The sequence below is a fragment of the Prionailurus bengalensis genome, chromosome B2 (assembly GCF_016509475.1).
Source record: "Prionailurus bengalensis isolate Pbe53 chromosome B2, Fcat_Pben_1.1_paternal_pri, whole genome shotgun sequence".
Taxonomy (NCBI): Eukaryota; Metazoa; Chordata; class Mammalia; order Carnivora; family Felidae; genus Prionailurus; species Prionailurus bengalensis.
In genome coordinates, this window is record NC_057349.1 from 134868224 (window position 1) to 134880128 (window position 11905).

At 48.8% G+C, this 11905-nt stretch overlaps 1 protein-coding gene across 1 annotated transcript in view; it reads right to left on the bottom strand.

The window, feature by feature from the left end:
* Positions 1–7991, bottom strand: part of ZC3H12D (zinc finger CCCH-type containing 12D) — a 33163-nt gene extending 25172 nt beyond the window's left edge. Inside the window, exon 1 of the mRNA XM_043592581.1 lies at positions 7350–7991. The gene's annotated coding sequence lies outside the window, so the exon portion shown is untranslated. The remainder of the gene's footprint in view (positions 1–7349) is intronic.
* Between the last annotated feature and the right edge of the window lie 3914 nt (positions 7992–11905).

The window sequence follows — 11905 nt, forward strand, 5'->3', positions numbered from 1 at the left end:
GTTCTGTGCTGACAGCTCAGAGCCTAGAGCCTGCTTCGGATTCTGTGTCTCCCTCTCTCTCTGCTCCTCCCCTGCTGATGCTCTGTCTCTCTCTCTCTCTCTCTCTCTCAAAAATAAATAAATTTTAAAAGAAGTAATAATAAATCAAAACATCTTGGACCACCTCCTCTTGAAACTCTTCTCCCTTAGGTTGTAAAACTTGGTCCAAGTCTTCTAAGCCTTTCCAGTTCTTTCCTTAGTCTCTGCTCATGGGTTCAAAGACAGGGTCCTGCCCAGGCCATCGGCTCTCCCTCTCGTGCCCTCCACCTGCCCCTATACTGGAGAGACCACAACCGCACTCGTGGCTCAGACCTCGCTAAGCACCAGGCACGCACAGCTATAAATCTGTGAGGTAAATGGCATGCATGCTATTTGAATAAGTTCTGTGGGAACTGAGAAAATGCTGTCATTCGCCAAACATTGGCCGAGTCCGTCTGCTTCAGCAGACCGAGTCTACTTCTCAAAGTGTGGTTCAGGAAAACTCGGGGGGCGGGGGTGGCCCAAGACCCTTTCAGGCAGTCCTCAAAGTAAGAACTATTTTCATAATGACACATAATAAGGCGTAACGCGCTTTTTTCCACTCTCATCCTCGTGAGCATGTCATGAAGTATTCCAGAGACTGAGTGTCGTGGGATAACCCCTGGCGGTCCTCTGGTAAGCCAGATATTAATTAGAAACTTGCAAATATAAATCGGTGCCAGTCTTCTTACAACTTTTTTTGTTTTGGGAAAATATAGTTATTTTGCATAAAAATACATTATTTATACTAATGTAATGGTTTATTAATATTTAAAATAAACAAATATTTATAATTGCCTCATTTTAGTTTCTAACAAGGTGCTTATCAGTGGATGGATATAACTCACATAAACGAAGCTCTTCGGCATCCTCAATAGTTACGAAAAGGAGTTCTGAAACCAAAAGTTTCTTCTTAAATCCAGAGCTTTCTAATAGGCATTTCCCAGAAGATGGTCCCGTGTAGGGAGCGAATAGTCATGTTATGCAGGGTCCGAGGACAGAGGCCCAGTGTCTTTCTCACACCATCCACCCACCTGTCCCACCCACACCTTCTTCATCCCCTACCTAACTCATGCTACAGTGTCCTACAGGCCTCCCTCAGCAAACCATTTGGCTCAGTCCCTGTTTGTAGCCAGCAGGATACTTCTAGAACAAGTGTGACCATGTCACCCCCTTCCTTAGAAATATCCTCAGGATGGGGCGCCTGGGTGGCTCAGTCGTGTGGGCCTCCAACTCTTGGTTTGGGCTCAGGTCATGATCCCACAGTTTGGGGGTTCGAGACTGATGTGGGGGCTCTGTGATGACAGTGCAGAGCCTTCTTGAGATTCTCTCTCTCCCCCTCTCCTTCTTCCCCTCCCCTGCTTATGCTCTCCCTCTAAATAAATAAATAAATAAATATCCTCAGACCCCGTGTTGACCTGCAAGAAAGACACAAATGCCTAAGCGGCCTGCTGAGCCATCGCCATGCCGTGTTGACCCCTGTGCAACTCACCACCCACCCTGGCCCACCTGGCCCACCTGACCCTTTCTCTTGAGCCATGATGAATCTCTCCTGGCTCCCCAAGCCTTCTAGAAGGTTCTCATCACCGTGTTTCTGCGTATGCTTTCCTTTCTACTTGGAATGCCCTTTTTGGTTTGGCAAACTTCAAGATTCGGCAGAAATGCCCCTCAAAGTGGTCACACCTAAGTCCACAAACAGAATGAGTGACTCGGTCATCTCATCTACCAGGGACTTTGCTCACAGCTCTGCAATGACACATTGGATCGTCACTTATCCGTATCTCAAGACACTGTGTACTATGTTCCCACCTCTTTGCCCTCAGAATCACCAGCACCTGGCACAGTGCTACTATATCTAAGGACTTTAATAGGTTTTTCTTCAGTGGATGCCCAAAGCTGAAAATAATCTTCCCTGCTCAAATATTTTTTCTTGGGTTCCCATCTCATTGAATGGTGTGCCCCAGACTAAAGAAGACATCTCAAGGTCATGTCACCTATTAGGCACCAGGCACTGTGCTGGGACCCAGTTCCATAAAAACTAATATACGGTCCAATTTCAATTTGTTTACAACCTCTTCAGGAAAACAGACCAAATAAGTAAATACCAAGCCATCAATCATGGCAATAAGCACAATACTTTCAATTAGGAAAAAAAATGTGCTCTCAAAACTCAGGTGAGGAGTGACTTATCTTCCTTTGAGGGGACAGGAAAGGCCAGGAAGTTTCCCACAAAACTGGGCAACAGAGGATGCGCTGACATTTCCCAGTGGGGGAAGGGCCATGGCATCTCCCCCCGGGGGGTTCTGGGAGGGCCTCCTCACCACACTCCACCCACCACTACACTAATCTAACTAGTCCACTGACAAAAGATTTCTGTTACTCCATCCTGTACAGAGTCTCCTCCTTGACGGGTGACCAGTCCTTCTCCTTGGGAAGGTTGTTCTCTTGGGCTGGGGTCCAGCTTTGGGCCAGTCTCCGGGGAGGAGGAGGACACTCACCCAGCCTGGCAGTCCCGACTCACACCGGGAGTCACCTACTGTCCCTGAAAGACCCTTGGGCTGGCTCTCAGGCCTGCAGAGCTTCACTGGGGCTCTTCCCTCTGCCTGGAGGTCTGCCCCTCCTGCCCCAGGCCGGACTCCCCTGTCGCACCCGTCCCTCCCACGCCCCCGCCAGCGCAGCTACACCCCCACCTCCGCCCTTCCTTTCTTACACATACGTGTGGCTCTTGTTTTAATTTGGAAGAAAGATCTCGGGGGGAAAGCTCTCAGTTTTTCCCCATTGAGGATGATGTTAGCTGTGGGCTTTTCATAAATGGCTTCTATGATGTTGAAGTATGTTCCTTCTATCCCGACTTTCTCGAGAATTTTTATCAAGAAAGGATGATGAATTTTGTCAAATGCTTTTTCTGCATTGATTGACAGGATCATACGGTTCTTCTCTTTTCTCTTATTAATGTGATGTAAAGAAATTGTGGTTTATATACACAATGGAATACTACATGGCAATGAGAAAGAATGAAATATGGCCTTTTGTAGCCATGTGGATGGAACTGGAGAGTGTGATGCTAAGTGAAATAAGCCATACAGAGAAAGACAGATACCATATGTTTTCACTCTTATGTGGATCCTGAGAAACTTAACAGAAACCCATGGGGGAGGGGAAGGAAAAAAAAAAGTTGGAGAGGGAGGGAGCAAACCATAAGAGACTCTTAAAAACTGAGAACAAACTGAGGGTTGATGGGGGGTGAGAGGGAGGGGAGGGTGGGCGATGGGCATTGAGGAGGGCACCTGTGGGGATGAGCCCTGGGTGTTGTATGGAAACCAATCTGACAATAAATTGCATATTAAATAAATAAATAAAGTTATAATGTATTACATCCACAAAACAAATTTTGGAAGAAAGAGGAGAAGGGAAGAGAGAGGAGGGGTGTGAGAAAGAAAAGGGAGAGGGAGGAAAAGTGAGAGACAAGGAAAAAGAATGACTGTGGCAGACAGCATGAACGTCACAGTTGGTGCTCACAGAGCTCTTCGCTGTTTCCACACCACCTTCACTGAGAGCCTCTCTCCCTTGAACTTGCCGTTACCCCCGGTTGGGTAGATGGTGGATAAAAGTAGCCCCTTTCCACAGGTGAAGAAGCCGAGGCTCAGGGTGGCACCGAGAAAAGGCTATACGGTTAGTGAGCGGCAGAGGCCGACAAAAAGTAGAAACCCAAAACAACGTGTTGCTCTGAGTTGTGCTCAAGATGGAGGCAGCGTCTTGTTTTTGCAGAAATCGAAAAAACCCGAAATACAACCGCCCGGGGGGACTTCTCTTTGGTCACAAAGTAACAGCTATGAGGAGAGTCCGGGCTAGTGTCGTAACTTTGCAGTCTGAAATCTGCAGACCGAATCATAGACATCTTCGCAATGAAAAACCTTGGGCCTTTTACCTGGGGCAGGGGAGGGAGAGGGGTCGCGTGAGGCCTGTCCTCTGCAGCTCTCCATGGCACCCACGAGTTCCAAAAGAGCTCCCTTTCTTTTATTTTTATGATTTAAAAAATTGTTTTAAGCTTATGTATTTATTTTGAGAGAGTGGGGGATGGGCAGAGAGAGAGGGGTTGGGGAGAGAGAATCCCAAGCAGGCTCCACATTGTCAAGCGCAGAGCCCAACGCGGGGCTCGGTCTCATGAACCGTGAGCTCACGACGTGAGCCAGAGTCAGGAGCCAGACGCTTCACCAACTGAGCCACCCAGGTGCCCCGGAGCTCCCTTTCTGAGGAAACTTTTGAAAGGTCATGCGTGGGACAGGAGAGCTGTTTTTACACAACATTAACTGAAAGAGTTCACCCACTTCAGAGGCTTTCTTTTGCCCCCTTGAGATTTCAAAATCAACTTCATTTCCTTTTAAAACTTCTAAATAAGGGAGAAACCTGAGGTGGGGGCCTGTCCTCAGGAGCCTCCGCTGGCCCTCAGGCCAAAACCCTCCCCTTGAGATGCGATGGTCTTTGAGCTGCAAGGCTGCCAGCAGTTTCTCACTGCTTTCTATTTTTAAGCCCTGAAAGTCTGAACGATTTCATTTGAGTTTGCTTCCTCAAGCTTGACTGGAAGTCACAAATAGCACAGATAATTAGTAACCCTTTAAAAATCCTCGGTCTCCTCAGGAGCTCGTAGGACGGTCAGCCTTGCAACACTTCCCGATGGTCAATAGTCAAGGGAGCCATGGAGATGGGCTCGGGTAGAATCCAAAGTTGGAGGTGGCCTAACAAAGCAGCAGGAAAGGAAGGGAGAAAGAGGGAAGGAGGAAAGGTAGAACTTTATTAACAAGGAGCATTAGGAGTGCCTGCGTGGCCCAGTCAGTTAAGCATCTGGCTTTGGCTCAGGTCATAATCTCACAGTTCGTGAGTTTGAGCCCCACCTTGGGCTCTCTGCTGTCATCACGGAGCCAGCTTTGGATCCTCTGTCCCCCTCTCTCTTTGCCCCTCCCCGACTCTCTCTCAAAAATAAACAAACATTGGGGCGCCTGGGTGGCGCAGTCGGTTAAGCGTCCGACTTCAGCCAGGTCACGATCTCGCGGTCCGTGAGTTCGAGCCCCGCGTCGGGCTCTGGGCTGATGGCTCAGAGCCTGGAGCCTGTTTCCGATTCTGTGTCTCCCTCTCTCTCTGCCCCTCCCCCGTTCATGCTCTGTCTCTCTCTGTCCCAAAAATAAATAAACGTTGAAAAAAATAAATAAATAAACATTAAAAAAAAAAATGAGAATTAGATCAGACCGGTTCCTCCTGGAATCAGCCAATCCAGGTTGAGGGCCTCTGGACCTAGGGTCTGTAACCTCTGACTGGAAGACCTCCTGAGGAAAAGAATACAAGAGAAACTGAAGAAGGAGAAAAGGAGGAGACATTAGAGGGATAAGACATGTAGAGAATCAGTAGCTCACATGTGCCCAGTATTTTACAGATACAAGGGACAGCCTTGCATATTGCCTTTGGAGATACCAACATCTGTGGCAGATGGAAAAGGATTCGTTACTCATGACTCATGTTGCAAGTAAGAAAACTGAAGAAAAGAGAGGTTTTGCCAACTTACCCAGGGTCTCACAGCTAATTAATGGGAGGGACTAGATTCCCAAGGGATTCCTCCTACAGCCTGGCCCAGAGGGTGCTGCCCAGGGCTGCTCAGGGGGCCACAGAGCAAGGTGAGCCCGAGCACCAGCCCCAGGAAGAATGCATTCATCACGTTGCCCCTGACCCTCAAGTCTGCTCCTGGTCACCCCTGCCAGTTCTAGAGAAATCCACCCCATCATGATAGCCACAAGTCACCTGCATGATGAGGAGAAAAGTTCTCATAGACACGGTCCACCCAGTTTTCTGGCTCAGCTCAGATCAGTGGGGTTGTCAGTTAGATTTTGGGGAAGTCACAGAGAGGCAACGACTTCAGCCCACGAGATTTGGGTTTTGGGTCTGGCTTTGGGGGGATTTTTTTTTAAAGGGAATTATAATTTTTTTTAAAAATGTGGTAAATTATACATACCACAAAATTTGCCATTTTAACTATCTTTAGGAGTGCAGTTCGGTGGCACTAAGCAACCATCACCAGCATCCATTTCCAGAACTTTTTCGTCTTATAAAACTGAAACCTTGTCCCCATTAAACACTAACTCCCCACCCTCTTCCCCCACCCGCCCCTGGTAACCATACTCCTTCTTGCCATCCCTATGAATCTGACTACTCTAAGTACTTTCTACAAGTGCAATCACACAGTACCTGTCCTTCTCTGACTGGCTTATTTCACGCAGCATAATGTTTTCAAGTTCCGCCCTGTTGCAAGCATTTGTCAGAATTTTCTTCATTTTCAAGGCTGAATAACAGTCCATTATGTATATGGACCACCTTCTGTTTGCCCACCCACCTGCGGACGGACATTTGAGGTGCTGCTCCCTTTTGGCTGTTGTAAATAGTGCTGCTGTGAGCATAGGCGGCCTGGTCTTGGGTTTTCTCCTTGAGCTTGTCCCTTGCTCTTCCGTATTGTTATACGTTACTTCGGATACACACGCAAGTATATACACACAAGCCCTGATCCGTACCCCAGGCCAACTCTGAGTTAAAAAAAAAACAACAACAAAAACCCACCCTCCTTATCTTCTACACCCAACCTATTCACTCATCAGGCATTGGCATTCCTGGCCTGGCATCACCCGGCCTTGCAGAGGAGTTCATAATCCTGGACGCGTGGCCAAGGTTTCTAACAACCACAGGGAATGAGCCAAAATTGTCTCCATTGCCTCCGATTAGGATTTATTTCCATGTCCTTCTGGGCCTTCTTGGAGCCCGCAGAGCCGTCCTTTAGGAGAGATGGGGTTTGGGACTGTGGTCAAATATTCCTGATCTGCCGGGAAACTAGACACCCACAAATCAATAGCTAGCCTAAAAGATGTTTTCGGGAGCGTGGAGACAGGCTGAAAACGTGCCTCAGCATTCTCGACTTTCTGATTTCATAAAACTAAAAGATCTTCGAAGACCACAGCAGGAGTTGTTCCTTACACCTAAGAGTTCCTCCGATTAATCTTTCTCCCACGAAAGCCCTCTTGAAATTAAATTCAACTGTGCTAAAACGAGCAAGGATTTCACCTTTTTTTTTTTTTATCTGTGCACTTAAAATCATGTGAGGCACGGGAAATCAGACTGCTCAGAATAACGCTAATCCAAGGACTGCTCCCCAACTTGCTCCCCGCCCCGTATATTCTTGTGTCTCTCCTCCAGCCCTGGACCCAAGTCTGCACAGCACCTGTCCTACTGAATGATGGCCGGAGCCAGACACTCACCAGCAGGGCGCGTCGCTTCGGCCCCCACAGTGGACACCCGTGCTCCACGCAGCACCCCCAGCTCCACGCCCGCCACAGTCGGCCAGGTGTCATCCAACCTGAGGGAGCCCTGCCCGGCTGGGCCACGAGGCCATTAGGAGGCCCTTCATGCCAAAGCTCCCCTTCCTGGGTGCCACGGTCACGTTCAGCTGCCAAGGTAGTTTTGCTCTGAGTTTTGTTTTTTTTTTTTTAAAAAAAAAAAAAAAGGAAAGGAAGAGAGCAATCAAATGAGGGAGGCAGACTTGAAGGCTTCGCCCCGGCATGAGTCACCGAATCAAAGTTTAACAACCACATGCAAAACAAACTCTCTGAGGGCATGGGCTGGCTGCACAGGAAAAAGCCAGGAGAGGCTCAGAGAACAAAAGTGTTCACAGGCGGAGGGTGAAAGCTTCCGTTCCAAGTTCCACTTGTGCCTTTGGCTGAAAAGAGCATCTGATCCGAGGGGCTCCCAACCTTACAAGCAAAACGAAAGCATGCAGGAGTGAAAAGTGTCAGGCGAGAGGAAGAATAGAAATGCCTACCAGATAAGGGTGCACAGGGGCTCGGGCGTGGAGAGGCCCTGTCCCTTCTAGCACAGAGTCCCTAACAAGTCCCAGAGGCCTTCGGGCTGAGGGCCCTGGCCTCTGTCTCTAACAGGACTCTGAGCTGTCCTCACTGTAGCCCTGCATGGGGTGGGCGGCTGCTTGTCTCCATCTGGCAGGGGGAGCCTGACCTCAGGGCCTCCTGACCACGGCATCCTGCAGCTGCCTAGCTGCCAGCGACAGAGGGTGCGGGCAGCAGACCCTGAACTCTTGTCGTCTGTTTCCTGCATCGCTGGATGCCCGTCAGGGGTAGAGAAGGAGGAGGGAACACAAACCACGGCAAGCCCATCTCCCAACAATGACAGGGCTCTAAAGTCACTTGCCCAAGCACACGGTGAGCCAGCAGGTAGAGCTGGGTTTAGAGTCTGAGAGTTGTTGCTTAGGAAACTGGACTCGGCTGGTCTTCTTGATTTATCCCCCATCTGCCTCCTACAGAAGGTGTGAGGCTGTCTAGAGTATTAAGACACAGAATGGGAACACTGACATAAAATCACGGTCAGAAATGATTAGAACAACAGAAACCAGAACATGGTACTGGAACCCAGATTAAAATAGTCACTTCTGGGGCGCCTGGGCGGCTCAGTCGGCTGAGTGTTCCACTTCGGCTCAGGGCATGATCTTGTGGTTCGTGGGTTCGAGCCCCGTGTCGGGCTTGACAGCTCAGAGCCTGGAGCCTGCTTGAATTCTGTGTCTCCCTCTCTCTGCCCCTCCCCCGCTTATAGTCTGTCTCTCTCTCAAAAATAAACATTAAAAAAACGTTTTTTACTAGTGACTTCATCCGAGCACTAACTCTAGCCTTGTTTTCCAGCACAATGGGTTTTCTAAGAACAAGTATGATTTCTGTAGTGCCTCCAAGTGTACTCAGTGCCTTCCATCGGAGCGTCCTATCCCCACGACAGCTCTATGGCCCCAGAATTGTTATCCCCACTTTTGAGATACGATCCAGGTTAACTCAACTGCCTGAGTTCCCTCAGTAAGTGGTTGGCTCAGGACTGAAACTCGGGGCCACAGAGCTCCAAAGTATCCTCTCTACACGTGGCTTCTCCGCTCCCAAATACCGAATGATGCACGAAGGGTTTCCGAACGAAATAAACATTCTCCTGGCATTAAATGTTAGGGGAAATCTAAATCCTTATGCTGAGTAATACATCAGACACCATCTTCAATTCAAGTGCTATAGAAGCTCAGAGGCCAGTGGAGGGGGAGAGTAGCAATGAGCCAAGAAGGGAATTCTCTGAGGATATTGTCCACTGCCACCCTGCTTCACACAACAGGGGCCTGGACAATGAAACGTAAGAATCCTGGTTTGTGTCCGACCCCAGGCAAAGGGCACCTCTGCGCACAGGAGGGACCACAGTGACCAGCACCAACCAGTTCCGCAGGAAAGACACTTGAATGTGCTCACCTATCAGACAGGTGAATACTTGGCAGAGGCCCCAGAGTTCTGTGTCTGAAGACTTGGAGACATTATTGAAGCCACAAAAATTGTGACTCAGATGTCTCTGTAAGACAAGGACCACCGTACGGGGCCATTCTAGTATCCGATCTAGAGAAACCCCAGCTGATTCCTCCACAGCTAAAATGACTTAGGGGCACCCGGGTGGCTCAGTCGGTTAAGCGTCTGACTCTTGGTTTCTGCTCAGGTCATGATCTCACGGTTTCGTGGGTTCGAGCCCCGCACACTGTCAGTGCAGAGCCTGCTTGGGATTCTCTGTCTCCGTCTCGCTCTGCCCCTCCCTCCCTCCCTCCCTCGCTCTCTCAAAATAAATAAATAAACTTAAAAAATTATTAAAACGGCTTAGTTGCCATGACTTGGAAGAGCCAAAAGACTTAAGCCACAATTTAGGCTATTTATTCCCAACTGAATGAGAAATAAGGCTCGCCAAAGGTAACAATTTTAGCTGCGATATCACTGACCCAAAACTAGACTCTACCCACAAGAGCTGTAAGAGAAGGCAGCGGCTTTCCACTTGCAGGGGTGACCGGGCGTGTGTCTGCATCTCTTTAAAGCCGTTAGAGGGGCGCCTGGGGGGCTCAGTCGGTTGAGCGTCCCACGTCAGCTCAGCTCATGATCTACAGTTTGTTGGGTTCAAGCCCACTTCAGGCCCTGTGCTGACAGCTCGGAGCCTGGAGCCTGCTTCAGATTCTGTGTGTCTTCCCCTCTCTCTCTGTTCCTCCCCCAGTCGTTCTCTGTCTCTCTGTCTCTGTCTCAAAAATACATAAACATTAAAAAAATTTTTTGTAATAAAATAAAGCCGTTAGAGCATTGAGAAACTGGGTAGCAGGCCCAGCATTCTTCCCTCTTCTCCCCGGCTTAGAATCGGCGTGGACTCTGCCACAAGGCTATTTCTGTCCCCTCTGGCCCTGGTGATGATGAGAGAGAGGTCTGTGCTTTCAGGAAGTGGCCTGGAGGTGTTGAGACAGTGGTTCCTAAGTGTGTGGACACAGACCCTCCCCAGGGAGGGGTGCACAAACGTGTAGCTAGATGTGCCACTGTTTCGGTGGTCCCTGGAGCCCTGGGTCAGCCACCTCCCCTCTATCTAAGGCATCTGTGAGCACCAAGAACTATCTTGCTTTGCATGTTTTCTCAGTGAGCTGACGCGGCGCCTAGGTAGTTGCAGCAGGGGTACCGACAGGCGAGGGCTCAGCCCTGTTAGATACCCGCCCCCCCCCCCCGCACCCCCCACCCTGCTCCCGCCCCCGCCCAGGCCGCTGCCACTCTCCACCAGCAGCAGTGGGAGTTCTGTTCCTCTGTCTCCTCGCCAGCACTTGGGAGGGCGAGACATTGTGCTCTTTGCCAGTCTGATGTGTGAGAAATGGTATATATCACTTCCCATGGTTGTTTTGACTTTCGTTTCCCCAATTACTAGGGAACTTGGGGATCTCTTCATGTTTACTGGCCACGCGAGTTTGCTTTTTTCCCTCCACTGCCCGGTGTCCTCTCTTCTTACTGATTGCCATTACCCTTCACCTGCTCTTCCTGTTAACCTTTCATCTTTTGTGTATGCCATAATTGCTGCTAGTCTAGGACGTGTCTTTGAGCTTCGTTTATGACGTGTTGGGGCCTGAAAATGTTTTGATTTGGGGGTGGTCAAAATTATGGGCTTTTCCTTCATCATTTGCGCTCTCTGAATCTTGTTTAAGAAATCCTTCCCTATCCTAAGAGAAAAAAGGAAGAGAAAAGGGAAAAGAAAGGGAAAGAAAAAAAAAAGAAAGAAAGAAATCCTTCCTTACCCTGAAACTGTAAATAGATTTTCCTATATCTTCTCTAAAGTTGTAGCATTTTGCTTTTTCTAATCAGGTCTTGAATCGTGATCTGGAATTTGTTCTGATATCTAAGCTTATATCATCGTTTGGTGTCATAAACTCAGAGTCAGACTGCCCTGTCACTTATCCGCTGTATAAATAAACGTGAACACATTATTTAATCTCTCTGTGCCTCAGTTTCTTCCCATGTAAAATGGGGATAATTATCATATCTATCTCACGGAACATTACGAGAATTAAATTAGTCCATGCATGAAAAATGCTTAGAACAGCGCTTGGCAGGTATTAATTGCTGACAGATGGCTGTTATTATTTTGAGCACAAACTCCAATAAAAATGCGATTACTAGGGGCGCCTGGGTGGCGCAGTCGGTTAAGCGTCCGACTTCAGCCAGGTCACGATCTCGCGGTCTGGGAGTTGGAGCCCCGCGTCGGGCTCTGGGCGGATGGCTCGGAGCCTGGAGCCTGTTTCCGATTCTGTGTCTCCCTCTCTCTCTGCCCCTCCCCTGTTCATGCTCTGTCTCCCTCTGTCCCAAAAATAAATAAATGTTGAAAAAAAAAATTAAAAAAAAAATGCGATTACTAGAAGTTATTATGGCAAAGTCTAGCACCCGGGAAACACTGAGCTACCATCAGAGAGCTACAGAGACCAGGGAAACAACCTTCCGGT